The sequence below is a fragment of the Equus asinus genome, chromosome 8 (assembly GCF_041296235.1).
Source record: "Equus asinus isolate D_3611 breed Donkey chromosome 8, EquAss-T2T_v2, whole genome shotgun sequence".
Classification (NCBI taxonomy): domain Eukaryota; kingdom Metazoa; phylum Chordata; class Mammalia; order Perissodactyla; family Equidae; genus Equus; species Equus asinus.
Window position 1 is genome coordinate 9499509 of NC_091797.1, and position 13410 is coordinate 9512918.

The following is a 13410-nucleotide window of genomic DNA, read 5'->3' on the forward strand; positions in this document are numbered from 1 at the left end:
TCGCGTGTTCCGCTTCAGCGGCCCAGAGTTCACAGGTTCGGATCCCGGGTGAGGACATAGCACGGCTTGGCAAGCCATGCTGTGGTAGGCGTCCCACCTATAAAGTAAAGGAAGATGGGCACGGATGTGAGCTCAGGGCCAGTCTTCCTCAGCAGAAAAGAGGAGGATTGGTGGCGGATGTTAGCTCAGGGCTAATCTTCCTCAAAAAAAAAAAAAAATGAATTTGGTTAAATCTATGGTCCGCTGCTCCGGCAATGAAGCTATTACTGCCAAGCTTTAAATCCACCCGGTTTTGCGATGCTGCAGACCACTTTCCTGGCGAGCCAAAGCGGGTTAGAGTCCACCAATAGGGGGCTCCTTAGGGAGACTGCAAGATGGGAGGAGGAGGAAGGGTCTTGCTTACTCCAGCCGGTTTGCAGTTCTTTGAGCATCACCGCAGCAACGCTTTCACACTCCAACCGGGGCAGCTGGTTTGGGAAGCTGCAGTTGAGGCTAGAGTGAAGAGGTTCCAACTCAGAACCAGCCCACGGCGCCCGCTTAGAGCCCCAGCGCCAGCTGCCAGCTGTTTCTCCCAGGAGGTCTGGGTCGTGCACCGCACGAGCAGCGGCTCTCGCGAGATCTTAGTTTCAGGTCTTGTAGGGCGAAGTCCCCAAGTTTCCGAATTTTAATTATTTCTGCTCCTTTCTGTTGTTTCTCTGAGAGTAGGCGCAGCTTCCTGCAATTGCTACCTCTGTGATAACTTCGAATTCTCTAATTTGCCTTTTCAGTTACCTTAATAGTTTTACGCAAACGGTTCTTTATATTAAATTCTGTCTAGTAAAATAGCTGGTGTGATTTCTGTCTTCTAAATAGATAGTTATGGCCATAGTCTCAGAAATATGCACATATTACATCCACAAGCTCCATCATGCATAAAAATTTTGATGTGTTCATTGATACCCTAAAATTCATCCACAGCCACTTATGGAATCCATGAACCCAAGATTAAGAATCTAGGGGTCTGGGGGCTGGCCAGCCTGGTCGCTGAGTGGTTATGTTCACACACTCCGCTTTGGCAGCCGAGGGTTTCGGTGGTTAGGATCCTGGGCACTGACCTATCACCGCTCCTCAGGCCATGCTGAGGCAGCATTCCACATAGCACAACCAGAGGCACTCACAACTAGAATGTAGAACTATGTACTAGGGAGTTTTGGGGAGATGAAGACAAAAAAAAGGGACTAGCAACAGACGTTAGCTCAGGGCCAATCTTTAAAAACAAAAAAAACTTGACTTTTTAAAAAGAAAAAAGAATCTAGGGGTCTGATACAGGACATGTTCAATAATGATTCTTAGAAAACAATTTGAAAGTGACCTGGGTTCCAGGCTGTGGCTTCCTAAAAAGTCCAGTTTTCTAAGTAAATGCGTTTACGTGTGTTGTATGCTGTTTCCTGAAAGGGGGCCTTGGCATTTCAAGTGCGGTATCACATTAGAAGACCGCATATTCACTGGTGAAAAATAGTCAATAAATCATGCTGCTGAAGGAGAATTTCATGGTCTTAAGGAGCTTCTCTTTGATCATAGTCTGTTCTTTGTATAGTTAGAGAACTGATTTTTTTTTAAATCTATTCTTGTAATGTTTTTCCACCTTTATTTTGACAGGTCCCAATGAATCAAGTTCCCTTGGGTTTAAGTAGATTCAGGGCAAAAGATGGTATTAAGATCTTCTGGAAAATTGTAGGGCTGGTGTCATGTGAGAAGCGTCATCTTTTTCCTCTAATAGAGAGAACTCAAGGATGAAATGCAGCTTCCCCCAGAAGTGGGCAAGATGATTTCCTGAGGCACAGGAAGAAATTCTAGAGCTTTTATTTATATCCACTTTTCGTCTCATGCTTTTCTATCTTTTTGCCTGTTTTACAAAGTCTGTGATTAGTTTTATAAAAACATGCACATATTTTATAGATAAAAATAATCTGAGTACATTCCATGCCAATCTTCCTTCATTTTGTACATGGGAGGCCGCCACAGCATGGCTTGATAAGCAGTGTGTAAGTAAGGTGTGGGATCCAAACCTGCAAACCCCGGGCTGCTGAAGCAGAGCATGCGAACTTAACCACTATGCCACAGAGCCAGTCCCCATCAAAGCATTTTTAATAATAAGGGTCTACTTTCAAAAAATTTTGGAGACGACTGCTGTAATGGTAAAGTACTGTATGTTTTGGAGCAAGGAGTAGCAAAATTCAGCTGCAGGCCCGCTCTGACCCATGTCTATTTTTGTATGGCCCTCCAAGCTGAGAATGAAAGAAAGAAGGAGGAGGGGGAGGTTTGTGACAGAGGCTGTATGTGGCCCACAAAGACTAAAAATTGTACTAACTGCCCTTCCCAGAAAACGCTTGCCAACCTCTACTCTGGAGTAAGCCCACTCAAAACACCTCCAAAATTCTTTGAAAGGTGAGGGAGATTCCCCTTCTCACTTCATTAATGAAATTAGTACAAGTGAGAAGGGGGATGGGTGCAAGTTCATAGGTTGGTGCTTGTGGTCCAACAATAGATGTTACAGACCTGAAAAATAACTTGAATGGCGATGAAAAGTCAAGAACAAAAGGAGCAAGAGTGAAGACACTGATAACTTCTTTGAGGATGATGCAGGCTCTTGAAGGGGGCCTATTACCCTGGCCCAAAGGGTCTCACAATTAAACAAGCTTCATTCTATGAGAAAGAAGCAAGTAAGCAAAGAATAAGTTGACAATGGGAGTTTTATATCAATGTGTATGGCTATAAAATTTCATGACTGATGCTCGAAAGGTGATTCTGAGTCATCAAAATTAGGATAAGTTGTTTTCAGTATCCTCTTGTTAAGGAATGAGAAATACATTTTAGTAACCAGTATACCAGAGAAAATGGCTGAAATAAATGTTCCTGAATTTAATAGGTTAATTCACATCCAAGAAACTTGGCTACACAGATTGACTTGATACCCAGCTGACCAACTCTTGATAGTATAAACATGGAAACAGAAGTTAAAGCCAAAATGCTGAGAACCAATTCATTGAAGACGCCCCTTAGTACCTGTTAATGAAGAAGAGGAAATTAAAATATAAGTCATTAGGCTACCTGTGTTAGGGGCATTAAGGCTTTCCAGTAAGCCTAATTAACCGTAATATGTTAATTCTGTTCCATTTTAGACATCACCAAATAACGCTATTCACAGTGTCTAAAATCTAGAAGCTAGGAATATAGCTGTCCTTTGACCACTGGCTCAAGTAGAATTAACCTTTTCAAATTTAAATATAAGCACCTAATAGAAAGCAGCTAGACACCAGCTAGAGTCTGTGACTGCCAGGATGAGAGTTCGTTTTGCTCACTGAGGCTCCATATTGAAAGGCGAACAGCTTGAACATAGGGATTACGTCTGCGGCAGACACTGCCAGCTGTCTACCAAGATCCATTCCACCTTATTCCTTTCTAACAGGACTTCTGTTTGGTTTGGGACAGCTGTGCGTCTAACTAAAAATCTCTAAGCTCCCAGCTAAGAGTGGTCATGTAACCCCAAATCTGCCAATTACGTATGGACGAGGTCCCTGAGGAGGGCATTGCCCCCAGAATAAAAATGCAAAGCCTGCAAGTAGAAGGTGTTTGGTCCTTCCACCTTCTTCCTTCCTGGAATGCAGATTTAGGGTTAGGGAACAGCAACCATTGCTACCGTAACAGGAGCAGCGTGCTAAGCAGAGCAGTGAGAAAGCAGAGCAAGCCTGTCACAGGCAGCATTGGGGGCGGCTGGACCAGTTCTGGGCTGTCTATCTCTGGCCTTGTTCTTACATAAGAAAATAAAACCCCTGATTTTTAAGCTCCTGCTAACCAAGCGTTCTGTACTCTCGGCATAATGTAGGCCTGACTTTTACAATGTGTCCCTCTTACTGTGCTAAATACAATACAAAGTGCTTTAAATACACTATCTAATTTGATTTTTTCAATAGCTCTACAAGGAGGCAAATACCATTCCCCGTTTTACAGGGAAGTTAAATAACTTTCCTAACATGGACCAGCTAGTCAGTAGCAGCGCCCAAACTCAGATCCTGACCTGATGCTCTCTATTGCTTCTTCCACGGTGCAGAAGCCAGCGCATTGCACCTGGAAGATTGCTCAATAACGGTTTTGTTCAGAGCTGTTTGCGTCACAAACAGTCGTGGAAGCTAGAGAGAGGGTCGCTCTCCTGGTCAGGAAGCAGATTTATTTACGCACACCAGGATGATAAGGTCTCCCTGCTTTCCTCAGAGAAGATTTGCGTGCATTTCAAGGTATAAAAACACTGTCTTCCTTGGCGACAAAGATTGGGCAGGTGTGGCAGCAGTCCCTTATAAGCTTAGGGGTTTCCTGAGCTCAGGGTTCCTCCGCTGTGACACATACCCTTGTGTGCCCCATATCCACCTGGGCCCATGCACCAGCCAAGGGACCTGGGAGCAAGGGAAACCCATGTAAATATTAAGCTCACGCATAAACTGTCTAATACATCTGGGCTTGTTGTCTGTTTACCAAAGGCATCTGTGGAAATGTGGCAAGTCAGCCTAGCAGCCACTCAGGATCTGCTTGACCACTTAACAGTAGACAGGAGGTGTTAGGTAATCCAGTTGAGATGCCTCTTTTTGGCCAAACAGGACGATATGGAAAGAATCAAGAACCTACCATTCAAGTGCCTCACACTATATTTTTTAGGATATAATTGTCCCAAAGCAGTAGTTCTCAACCTGTAGCATTTGTCACACTCTTGAGTTCTAGAATTTGGACACCATACTTGAAGGGATTAAATACCAACATCATCATTGTCAAAGTCATAGACAATAACACGGAAATCATTATTGCAGTATAACAACATCTCACAGGTTCCATTAAAGCTTCCCTCATAGCTGGGAAAAGCTTCATTCATTCCCTTCTAGTCTTTCTAGAAGGCTTTCTACAGGGCTGTTTAAATAGAGCTGCCTCTTGCCCTGACCTTATCCTCTTATAGCCTCATGGTGCAAAAGATCTCATGGGTCCCAACATGCACATGCTCTTTCTTTAAAGCCAGTTTGTATTGACTAAATTGCATCACACAGCCCGTTCACTCTACATTACATCTCACCGAGTTCTGAGTGACAGCATTCAGTCATAGCAAAGACAAAAATGTTGTACTTTGATAGAAATGTTGTGTCATGGAATTTGGTGCAGGAATGTGGTCACCTCTGTACCCAGCACAGTAGATGAGGACCACTGTCCTGGTGGCTCTGGGGCGCACATCACTATTTACTAAACACTCACTGTGCAGAGAATGATATGCGAGGCAGAGTGGAGGATGAGTACAGAAATTTTTAAATGGTCTCTGCCATCAAAGACATAATATACTTTGGAAAACAGGACATTAGGTGAAATATCGAAAGAACATCTCTATGAATAATATCATCACAAGGACCAATTAAGGCAGTGGGTAGAAATCTCAGTCCACAACCCAGGTGCACAGAAAACATTGAATTTCTTTATTATCTTTAAGTAAACTACATCCAACTCTGCATACACAGCCTACTGAGTTTTCTCTCCATCCAGAATGCGCAGAGGTGGTGTGTGTTACAGAACCAAGGGTAGGGAGGAACCCTCTTGCCCCCTCCAGGGCTGGCTCCTCCGTCTTCACTAATTACTGCTGAGACCTGGCTGCGATGACTGGGACAGGGGAGTCTTTGGCAAGGCTGGGATGTCCTGTGCCCAAAGCGAAGCCTGCCTGTGTGCACCGTGCAGTCCTCTCCTTCAAGAAATCTCTCTACCCACTCGGAGAGTTTGTTTCCAAAGAACAGTGCCAGAGGACACAGCACTGGGACCCACCAACCTCTGTCCCTTTCCCCATCATGGGAAAGATCCTGTCTCTCTCACCTTCCCTCTTTCTCTCCGTCCTCTCTACTTGCCTTTTTTCTTGGATACCTCGCATCATCTCGGTTGCAACAATTATACAATTATTGTTACAATACAACAAAAACTAACAATTAGGCAGTATTTAGTCTGTGTCTGGCACTGTTCTATGCTTTATTATATTTACTCACTGAATCCTTCACAATTTTCTGAGATAGCACTATTATAATCCCCATTTCAGTTGAGGAAACTAAGGCATGGAGAGGTGACTTTGTCCAAGGTCGTAGAACTGGTCAAACTAGCTGACTGCTAGTTTTGACCTTTAGTCCAGATAAAAGGACCCACTGATCTAAAGCAGCTTCTGTTTTTTAACATATCCCTGTTCGCACGGTGCTGTGGAAGCCTCCTCACAGAAGGTGAACCACAGACAAAGGTAGGCCATGAGTATGTTCTAGTTTTCCCCTTGCTTTTTTTTTTTTTTAAGCCATTAATTAGAGTCAGCCATATTTTACACATCATTCTAAAAACTTTACAAAGTTGGAGTTTTCTTATTATAGTTTATAAACCTAGAGTGGGTTTAGATTTGAATAGCACTATCAGGCATAAAAGATTTAACTCAAATGTTCAAAAATAAGGAACATTCAACTTTCTGAATTTATTACTCAATTTTATCTGCTGGACAGCCGGATGGCTCTCCTGTGGCGATGAGTTCTGGCAATATTAATTTGTGGTTTTATAGGAAGCAGGGTCAAGAATGTTTAGATCACAAATCCTCAACCCTGACCTCAAGATTTTTCAGATCCACCATCTACAGAAAATTTCCAATAACACTCAAGTGAAAAGCAATCTCCTGGACTCCCAGAAAGGACTCCTTTGTGGGCTCTGCCCTTCTGGGAGAGAAGAAAGCTGAAAGTAATGAACTCGCTCCCTTTCTGTCTTTCTAAGCAGTTTCAAAAGCTAAGGCCAAATCAGTATACCCTTAATCCTAAATTTCCATAAACTGATATTTCTGGGAACTCTGTTCCCATCTAAATTAACGCTGTGAAAAATCAAGACTTCTTTTTCTCCTGACAATTCATCCAACATGATCAAATGTGAAAATGATATAAATGTCTTGTGTCCTATTTTTCTTGTTCCCGGTAGTAACTATTACAAAGCAGCCTTCATTTTAAAGGGAAAGTGCAAAGTCTGATGGGTATTTCAAGAAGAAAAAACAGCAACAATTGATTCACTCTATCAAAGCCTGTCATGTAACAGCTGAGCCCTGGCACCACCAACAACAAACAACAAATGTGCCAAGGACAGCAAGATGCATGAGGGAGATAATGCGCAGCTTCCTTCGTGCCAAAGCACCCACTTCAACAGATGAAGAGAGGCGTGAATGCTGCTTGAGGAGGCAGGATGCTGAGAAGGCAGTAGTGACAACGCGACACTGGGCAGTAATTGGGAGTGTCGGTCTCATTCCAGACCTCTGAGACAGGGCAGCTGCGACGTGTCTTTTGACATTGCCACTTGGAGCCAAGGCATCTTTCTCATTAGGCTCTTTAAATACCATCTGGCCACGCTGAGAAATCTTCTGCAACACAAAGAAGAATTTCAGTGTTCCCCAAAGAAGGGGGTAGTAAAAAGTTAAACAAAGACAACATTAACACGATGCAAAACTCTAACCTGCCACTGACACATTATCCTTCAGAGTTGTCACAAATTATGGTGGCTTAATCAGAAAACCTATGTGCAAATTACAGAATGGTTGGGCAGTTTCTCCCTTCTGTCATTGCTGGGAGAATTATTCATGTGCTGAAGCTAACTATGCCCACAAGTAAGCTCTGAATGCCATCTTTTAAACTCCAATAAGAATTTGGTGGCTGGCCTCTCAGTTCCCAGATGTAGGGCAGCCAGAATATGTTTCAATCCATCTCCAATCAATTATCATAGAGCATCCAGAAAGCTTCCCAGAAAAGATAATCAGAAAAGAGTTTTGTGAACTTCTCAAGCCACAAAAGGGTACTTATCACAAAGTCGCCTGACTCCCTCTCTACCTCCTTAGCTGCCTTATCTCACTATTCTAGATAAGGGAGCTGAGAAGAGAAAAAAAGAATTAAGACCTAAGATAAACAAGGTTGAAGTGATTGCTGGTATGTATCCTCTAACAGCAAAAAGCAAGGAAATGCTAATTTAGCAGTTAGCAATGCTGTCCCCTTAATTAGAAGGGTACCACATTAAGGAGAAACTTGACCAAATAATTTCCAACTTGATTGAGATGATTATCAACCCTAGAAGTAAAGACCCCTGGGGCACAACCTAGTATCAGGGAGATCTGTGAACACATTCAGGACCCTTGTTATTAAGGCTTCTGTGATTTATATCACTGAGGTCAACAGTTCTCAAAGTGTGGTCTACAGACCCACTAGGAGTCCTCAAGATGCTTTCAGGGGAACATCGGGTCAGAACTAGTTTCATAATAATAGGAAGAGCTCTTTGCCTTTTTCATTGGGTTGATGTTGCACTTGCAGTGCAAAAGCAATAGTGAGTGAGCGACTAAAACTACTGGCACCTCAGCCTAAATCAGTCGTATCCTTCTGTATCTAATAGTGGGGAGACGCTGTTTCATTTATGAGGGTTTTTGATGAATCAGTAAAAAGTGTCGACGAAAATAATCCATAACCAATCTGTAAATGAAAATTTGGGTGAGTTTATTCTGAGCTGAAATCTGAGGACCATGGCCCGGGGCCTTTCTTCCCAAAGGAAGAAAGGGCACCAAAGAAATGAGGTGTACAGAGTGGTTATATACCCCCAAAGAGAGTGCTTTACATATGATTGAAATGTCCCTCCCACAATAGTCACAAGATTGCCCTGAAGGCACAGGACTCGATGGACACAGCAGGTAGTGGGTCTGCTATCTTGGTGGGTGTAGCAGGAGGCAAGTCTATTGTCTCAAGCTGGGCAGTCACAGGTGAGCGCAGCAATCAGTTTCTAGCTTAAGGAAAGATGCGTAATCCTTAAGGAGATGCCAACGTTGGGAGGGGGAGGGAAGTTGCACCTTTACTTCAAGGGCCTTTTGCTCTTGCCATAGGGAAAATCTAAAGCAGACATACAATGCATGCTCAACAGCCACCGTCAAGCCCTTTTGGAAAGACAAGGTCAGGCTGAATTAGGTTTATACCAAATGGCCTTCTCATATTCTCCAATATATCCTATTGCTTGCCATTTTTATTTGTCAAAAGTATTAATTTTTTTAACTCTCGATCCTTAAGTTACTTTTTTTTTAATATTTCATGTGACAAAATTTACATAAAGCCCTCTGTTCTATACCAAAGTACGACGACTGTCCCAAAGAAAAGCACTTATGTGATTGTTCGAGTTGTGAGGTGAACTAGCCAGCCAGACATTTCAGTCAAGAAAGAATGATAAGCCATTCACCCATTCAACTAATATTTCTTGAGCTCAATATTCTCTTCAATCTAGATAAGACATAATCACCCTCAGCTCTCTTTCGGAGTTGAATGATACATTGGTGAGTTTTCAATCACTATTTTTTTATATAATGGCTTTATTGACAAATACTTCACATACTATACAATTCACAAATTTAAAATATACAACTCAGTGGTATTTAGTACATTCACAGAATTGCGCAACTACCACCATAAACAATTTTAGAACATTTTTATCAACTCAAAAAAGAAACCCCCACAATCATTAGCAGTCACTCCCCATTTCTTCCCAACTTCCCTAGGCAATCGCTAATTTACTTTTTCTCTCTGTAAATTTGTCTATTCTGTAAATCTGTAAATTTACCTGTTCTGGACATCTCATATATATCATACAATATGTGGTCTTTTGTGACTGGCTTCTTTCACTTTGCGTGTTTTTGAGGTTCATCCATGTTGTGGCATGTATCAGAACTTCATTCCTTTTTATAGGCAAATAATATTTCATTGTGCAGATATACCACATTTTATTTGTCCATTCATCAGTTGATGGAAATTTGAGTTGTTTCTACTTTTTGGTTATTATGATAATAATATGCTGCTCTGAAATTTTATGTACAAGTTTTTGTGGAGGTTATGTGTTCATTTCTCTTGGGTATATACGTAGAAGTGGAATTACTGGGTCATATGGTAACTCTTATGTTTAACCTTTTAAGGAACTGCCAAACTGTTTTTCAAAGCAGCTGTGCAATCATTCTTAAAAATTTAGCACTAATTCGTTCACTCATTTAGGCAATATTTATTGAAAATTTACTATGTCCAATTCCAGGTACTAGATATTAATGATAGAATGGTGAACAAAACAGACAGAATTTCTACCATAATAGAGATTAAAAACTAGCAGGGAAAACAGACAAAATAATAACTTTTGGGATAAGTATAATGAGAGGGAAAGTACACGGTATGTAGGAACAAGTAATAGAGGGACAACCTGTTTAGATGCCTGATACGATCTCCCTGGGGAAGAAATGTTTTCACTGAGACTCAAGTAAAAGGATAATGGGACTTGAATGGCAAAGAAGGGGGAAAGTGTTTGGTCAAAGGAACAAACTCATGTAAGACCCTAGAGGTAAGGAGGGAGCATGTTCTGCTTGAGGAACCAAGAGAAATTCAACATGACAGTAAACTGGAGTGTGCAAGGTAAAAGAGGGTAAAAATTGAGTCTAGAGGAGCAGACAGGGACCACTGAAGGGTTTCTATAGAGCAGTAATGCACTTAGATTTGTGTTCCTGAAAGAACACACTTGCTTCTATCTGGAGAATACATTGGAGGGAAGCAAAACTAGCTGCTTGAAACCAGCCTAGAGATTATAGACAAAAGTAGTCAAAAAGTTATGGTGGCCCAGACTATAGTGCTGGTAGTGAGCCTGGGAAATGGCATGGAATCGAGAAACACTTAGAGAGTAGAATCAGTAGGACTTGGTGATTGATTGCATATGAAGGGCAAGAAAAAGGGAGGAATCAAAATGGATTTTCTATTCAGGTACTGGATGGATGGTAATGCCATTTACTAAGACAGAGCCACAGGCAATGTGCCAAATCACCATCCACAGGTCAATGAACAAAGAAGCATTTCCCATGTGCTCACTAAATGCAAGGCACTGGGCTAGAGCTGTGAATATAAAACTAAGTAAAATAAATATGCTGTAGGCAGAGTAATGATCCCCCATACATGTCCACATCCTAATCCCTGAAACCTGCAAATACAGTACTTTACATGGTGTGAAGAAAGGTGTTAACATAGAAGTCCTAAACTGCTGTCCTTGAAAAGCCCTACTTGCAAGATTAGCCTTTGACTAGCATCTAGGAATTTAGATTTTGCAGGGTTCCCACCAATAACTGATAAGAGTGGCTCACCGTGCCCAAAATGTTCGTGCAAACAATATGGCTTATACTGAACACCTGCTTTCCTTCTGGGAGCCTGGAATTTGAGGACATGGCAGGAAAGGATGCCTACGTGACCAGCCCCAATAAAATCACTGGGCGCTGAGTCTCTAATGAGCGTCTCTGGCTAGCAACATTTTACATGCATTGTCACAACTCATTGCTGGGGAAATTAAGCACATCCTACGTGACTCCACTGGGAGAGGACCCTTGAAAGTTTGCACCTGTTTTCCCCCAGACTTTGCCCCGTGCATGTGCCTTTTCCCTTGGTTGACCTTGCTTTGTATTTTTTCTCCATAATCAATCATAGTCATGTTTATGACTATATGCTGAGATCTGTGAGTCCTCTTAGCAACACATCAAACCTGAGGGTGATCTTGGGAACCCCAACACACACAACAAAAAAGATTTTGTAGCTTTGATTAAGAGCATTGATATAGGGAGATTGTTTGAGTGGGCCCAACGTGATCAAAGTAGAGGTCAGAGTGATGTGATTGCTGATTTTGAAGACGGAGGAATGGGCCATGAACCCAGGAGTGCAGGCAGCCTCTTGAAACTAGAAAAGATAAGGAAATGGATTCTTCCATAGAACTTCCAGAAGTAATCCTGCCAACACCTTGATTTTGCCCGATGAAACTCATTTCAGACTTCTGACCTCCAGCACTGTAAGATAGTAAATTTGTGCTGTTTTAAGCCAATAAATTTGTGGTAATTTGTTATAGTAGCACAAGGAAACTACCACACATGCCCTCAAGGACCGTGAGGTTAGATGGGTGGGACCAATACATAAACAAATAATACTTCCCAAAGATTTCAATTACAAGCTTTAAATATTGAGTACCATCCAGTTTAACATACTATTCTCTTTTCTAGGGATAATGACAATATTTATAAATAATCAGAAAGTAAAACCTTTACATGCTACCCAGAAAGGGGTCCATCTCTGAGTTTTGAATTCTCATTGTAACTGAAAGGAAAGATTTCACAATATCCGGAGCCCTTAATGTCCTGCAAATGAAGGAGGAGGATGTCTGCAAATTCCTTGCAGCAGGAACCAACTTACGTGGCACCAACCTTGACTTCCATATACAAAAGGAAAAATGATGGTATCTACATCATAAATCTGAAGATAATCTGGGAGAAGCTTCCACTGGCAGCTCACGCCATTACTGCCATTGAAAAACCAGCTGATGTCAGTGTCATATCTTCCAGAAATACTGGCCAGGGAGCTGTGCTGAAGTTTGCTGCTGCCACTAAAGCCATTCCTATTGCTGGTCACTTCACTCCTGGGAACTTTACTAACCAGACCCAGGCAGCCTTCCAGGAGCTACAACTTTCAGCGGTTACTGATCCCAGGGCTGGTCACCAGCCTCTCACATGGGTGTCTTATGTTAACCTGCCCTCCATCACTCTGTGTAACACAGACTCTCCTCTGTGCTGTGTGGACATTGCCATCCTGTGCAACAACAAGGGAGCTCACTCAGTGGGTCTGAGGTGGTGGATGCTGGCCCAGGAAGTTCTGTGCACCTGTGGTACCATCTCCCATGAGCCCCCACGGGAGGTCATACCTGATCTCCGCTTCTACAGAGATCCTGAAGAGATTGAAAAGGAACAGCAGGCCACTGCTGAAAAGGCCATGACTGAGGAGGGATTTCAGGGTGAAGGGACGCTCCGGCTCCCAACCTTACTGCTACTCACTCCAAGGTCACAGGCTGGTTGGTCTGAAGATGCACAGGTGCCCTCTGTGCCTATCCAGCAGTTCCCTGCTGAAGACTGGAGTGCTCAGCCACCCCTGAAGACTGGCCTGAAGTTCCCACTGCTTGAGCCACTGAATGGGTAGGGACAATCAGAGTGGTCTTAAGCTGGTCATCCATAGACTCTTAAGCAGAAAATGGAAATAGTGAAAAATAAACAGTTTCTAAAAGAAAAAAAGTAAAATTTCAAGGACAGCTGGTTGTAAATTGAGAAACGTAGAATAAAACTGGCTCACTGGATATTTTCCAACTTTTATCACATGTAACAACACTATGCAATATACAAGGTTAAGTGACAAACTGGTTTACCAAATCATAAGCCAGAAAACATAATAAAGGCTTTAACATCTGCTTTAAACATATTTAAGGGGGTGGGAAAAAAAACCCTAGCCAGCGGTGTATCAGGTTAGAAACCTCTGGCAGGTTTTCCTG

General features: G+C 42.4%; 1 pseudogene; it reads left to right on the plus strand.

The window, feature by feature from the left end:
* The first annotated feature begins 374 nt into the window (after positions 1-374).
* LOC106839705 (small ribosomal subunit protein uS2 pseudogene) lies at positions 375-13108 on the plus strand (annotated as a pseudogene).
* Positions 13109-13410: the final 302 nt, after the last annotated feature.